This window comes from Bidens hawaiensis, unplaced genomic scaffold (assembly GCF_021521415.1).
Source record: "Bidens hawaiensis isolate Kalapana, Puna unplaced genomic scaffold, B.hawaiensis_p1.1 tig00048575_1, whole genome shotgun sequence".
Taxonomy (NCBI): domain Eukaryota; kingdom Viridiplantae; phylum Streptophyta; class Magnoliopsida; order Asterales; family Asteraceae; genus Bidens; species Bidens hawaiensis.
The window spans coordinates 32,291-37,459 of NW_027498706.1; positions in this window are offsets into that span (position 1 = coordinate 32,291).

Here is a 5,169-nt window from a genome sequence, read left to right on the forward strand (position 1 = left end):
CAAATAAAACCAACCAACACCGTCTTCCCCACATCCGGCGCTTTGTGGGAAGCGCCCCCACCCGAAAGCAGCCCATATCTAACCCCCTGGGGGCAGTGTTCATGATGGGGGCTTTTAGGGTGGGGAAAACGCCTGACTATGCATGGTCTTAAAAAAAACGAATAAGTACTAGAGTAATTTACGTGGGTAGGAGCCAATGTAAATATTAAAAGAAATAATGTATATGATGTTGATTAGTCTACTTTGTTTCATTGTGAGTTACTCGAATTACATTTATCAAACTTGAACGTCATTGTGATTGCATTTTTTTCGTGTTCTGTTTTTCCGTGTGTTGTGTGTTTCATATATATATAAGTTCAAATGCAACTTATAATAGTACGTATTGTTCAACATCAATCAAATCTTCGGGTTTTTTTTACACAATAAAGAGAACGTGTAATAGTAGCTGTACCCTAATCATGAAAACAATACCCTAGTTATTCTAAATATTTAAGAAAAATGAATTTTATAGAAAACTAGGGGGGTAGAATAGTGTTTTTTTTTCCTTCTTTTAAAAGTTTAGTTAATGTTTAGACCTTATAGACCATATGTATGGAAGAACACTTGTTGTGTATGTTAATAATAAATAATTAAGTATGTAAAGAGTTTAGAGAAAGCAATGGACAATCGACGTATAGAGGTTCAACTAGATGCTAACTAATTCATCCTACGTCCTCTTCTTGATCCCTCGATTTAAAGTTTTCTTCATTAAATCATCTCCCTAAAACGGTAGGGATCACCGATACAAACGTCTCACTCTTCTAAGAAAGTGATCACGTTTTCACCAAATACACAAAGTACTTAACTTTAAAATTATCCACTCATCAAAGGTAGTGAGCACATTCTCCACTAGTCACACCAAATGACCAGCCTTACACTTCTTCAATATGTACGGTTACTATGTCAAGATAATGAACTCTCTCAAACTCCCAATAATAATAAACTTTATGTCAAGATAGAGTTACCAACCTAATACAATAACACTATATCAAGATAGGGTTACCCTCTCAAATCTCACTTATAAACTCATTAGAACAACCTCTAGTGCTGACCCCTTCAAAATACAAGTGAATGAATAAATAATTTATGTCTTTGAAGCTTCTTTTTTTTTCTCTACTAGATCTTGTTTTTGATATGTATAGCATCAAATTTGATTTTTATGCATATATGTAACCCTATAAATTGCATAAATTCTTTTAGAAACCACCCTAAATACATCAAATTTGTTTTTGTATGTATTTATGTGTGTTATATACACACACATACATACACACATACGTGAATTAATGTGTAAATCAATTAATAAATAATAAGCGAGCCGAGCTAGAGTTTAAAAATTATTTATGAGACAAACTCAATTTTTAGAATTTTTAGCAATATAGCTCAAAACGAGCTGACACAAGCTTGTGCTTTCATAAGTTAAAAAATCAAGCTTGGTTCGGCTCGAATTAATTCAACTAGACTCATATACATCCTCATTTCGAAAAGTCGTAAAAAACTGAAACCTGGATTACCAGTTCAAGCTAAAACCTTTTAAGTCTCTAAACCTAGCCAATCCAATGCAAAGCGGTCCATACATACCGAACTGAACTGGGGTTGTGTCCAGTTGCCGATAATGATGGCTGGAAACCATGGTTTATTAGTACTTAGGTTTAAATCCAAAGCTGGCAATAATTTGTTTATTTAAAAATAAGATTATTATTCGTACACTAATAACATATAATAATAATGAAAACTCTTTTTGTTTTTTTTCAAGACGAGCATTGGAAGAAGGTCCTGGGATAATGTTTAAAGCTTTAGCAGTCTTTGCCCTAAGTGGTATCAATTTATCTAACGCAACTTATGCTTTCTTTAACTAAAAGCAATCGTAAACTTTCTTTTTGCTTCCCAAAATCAAGTAACAGATTTGAGAGCCGACCACAAATAAAATGCCCACTTTATACTATAAAAGAATAATACTACTAAGATTTTTATAACTTAAAACATGCTTATTGCATATTTGCATGGAGATCTTTTTCTTTTGTCTTTGAAAGTTTTTTTTATTATGTATACATGTATAAAAAACTAAAGAACTATGAAAGCTTTAATTAGACTGCATTGAGAAGGAAAAAAATAAAAAAATGTGCTCTAAAATGCATCTCTTTAAAAAAATTTATTCACCCTTGAAATATTGTTCACACACATTATCTTTAATATTTGTTTTTTTTGTTTCCGAGTTCTTTATTATGATAAATTATTTACTTTTTAGTTTTCTATTATCTAACATAATAATTTAAGTAATCAAAGTTTACAAATTATGTTTTAACTTAGATTACAAATACCAAGTTCAAGTCCTTAATTGAAAATCAGTAATGAGTATTAGAAATAAGTATTAATATTGTTAGAACTTAGAAGTATCATAGTGCTAGATATGACTTTACATTTTCAAATGGTATAATGATTTAAGTCATGAGATTATAAAAAAAACTAGTTATTAGTACCCGCGCGTTGCACTGAGTTTTGAAGAGTGTTTTGTGTAGGCCATAACATGCAGCAGCGTAACTAAGATAACTTGTAGAACTTGATTATAAGATAACTGTTGCAGCCTTCATTATAACATAGCATCGCTATTTTTAGTGACTGTTACATAGACACTTATGTTTGAGCATATTGAAATTGTAGAAGATAAGTGTTGCAGCCTCCAAGTGATTTACCAAAAACTGGCTTTCGTATGGCTGGTCTTTGATGCGCTTGTGTCAACAAACTGGTTGGCCTCTCCTACAAAGGTCAAATGGTAAGCATGTATTAATACTATCAAAGGTAGAATGGTCAACATATTAGATGTTTTTATTGTTAAATTATCGGTTTTTCAAGGTGTATAACATGTTTACTTGTTTTCCCTTCACATATTAGATGTTTTTATAAAATTAAGAGTGCTTCCAAAATATAGGTGGCTTTCTGATTTATCTTGGACTTATACTTGCAACCTTTTTTGTCTTTTAAGTGCTAATCTCATGTAGTAATTTGGAGTTTAAACCTCTATCGTGATTAAGGGTGAGCAAGAAATGGTTCGGACCCGCTAGAACCGAGGAACCAGAACCAAACCGGTGCCCCAAAATCGCAAATGTGTGTTACCTTACGGTTCTCGGTATTTGCATTAAATGGTTCCCGGTTCGGTTCTGGATAAAACTGACGGTTCTAGGCGTGGAACCGAAGAACCGGAATATTATAAAACTATTTAAATAAATTTACCAATCCTCATTTTTATAGGGTAACTTATTAGTCGGTATCCATTTAATCATTCTTTGATTCAAATCTTCTTTTATGCTTTCAATACTATAAGCCACAACCAATTTTGATTCAAGTTTTCAAGGTACAGTAGTATAAAGTGATATGATCTTCCTTTAATCTATCGCCGTTACTGATTTATCTAACTTCAACAATTATGTTTTAGTAAAAAATATAATGGATGTTCATGTTGTAAGCGAAATTAATTTATTGTGAAAGAATACATGCAATTATATAAACTTGATTTGCAATTTACAAAGTTTGCGCAACCAATTTGATAAATAAACGACCGAACCGGTTCTGGCACAGACCGATTAGCAAGAACTGATTTTAACGGTTCTAGAACCGAACCGGTTTACTATAATAGGTTCGGTTCCGGTTCTATTTTTCTGTGATTTTCGGTTCTGTTCGGTTCTCACGGTTCCGAACCGTTGCACAGCCCAAACCGTGATGATTTTTTTATAGATGAAGATAAACTGGATGTTAATTCTATGATTATAGCAATAGGTAATTAATTATGTTTTATTGTTTTAGGCTGAGCAACCCAACCTATTTTGACTATTATATACTCTGTTACTACAGGGTGAGGAAATATATATCATGTTACAAACACATAAACAGTGACATCTTGTGCGGACGCTCTAAAACCTATTCTGTAACTAATGATCGTATTAGGAACTAATGTGTACAAATTTATACTTTGATTCATATAGAGGTTATGTATATACAATACATTTGCGCCTCAACGTGCACGGGTATAAAAATTCTAGTTTGTTACAAACTCTATGAAAAAGTTATACAAATATTTTAATTTATATTACAAACTATCTTTCCTATGCACGTCACCGGTTCAAAAAAAAAAAAAAAAAAAACTCCATCGTTTGACCATTGGCTTCCATATGTCGTGCTATTTTCTCGTGTTGACTTTAGATCTACATATTAATTCTTTATTATGTTTGACTTAGTTGTCGCATGTGCTTGACTATGTCTTCCACATTGATTTGAAAGTTTAATATAAATTATTTTGGTGATTGGAAAAATGAAAACCAAGAAAATGCAAGTCAAATTAAAACCAAAAAGATAATATACGTCAATGGGTTGCTGGTTTATGTTTAAACATCTGATCAGATAAATGATATATGAACCCCCTTTGGAATAACTTGTAGACTTGTAGTTGAGGTGGCGTTTGGCTCATGAATATTTTTAAGCCAAGCGATGGTGGTGGTAGGGGCTAGGACCTATAGGTCCGACCCAGTTCCAAACCAATTAAGGTTATTCAGTGGGAGAATGAGGTGAAATCTAGAAAATGAATTAAAGACTAGTGATCAAAAAGGATTTGTGCTTGGAAGTGAAAATTAGGCTATTCGTAGGTGTTTTCCTCACTTTCATTCCATTCTTAGGTTATGTTGCCTTTTGAACTAAAGTAGTGAAAAGTTAATGCGTTTATGGTCTATGATATAGTTAAACAACACTATTAATTTTTTAAAAAAAAGCTAATATATTAGAAAGAAAAAATGGTCAACTTACAAGAAACAAGAGGTCCAACAAATACAAACGATAAATAAAGGCGTAACAAACAACGAAAATTACAAAGGGAAATTGACGAAATTGAATTTACACAATCTCTCTCAATCTAGCGATGCCCGTTTACTCTTGTTGGTTATGTTTAATTTTGATATTTACTTTTAATCCCTTTTTTACCAACAAAAACGAACTTTTATTATCGCAAACAAAACCAGTACAACAATTTCAAATCAGTAAGGAACTGAACATTAAATTTAACACAAAACCCGCTAAGACTTATGATATCCTCGAGGAAATTGATTAACAGAGAGATTATGATTTTATAAAATACTGTATCAA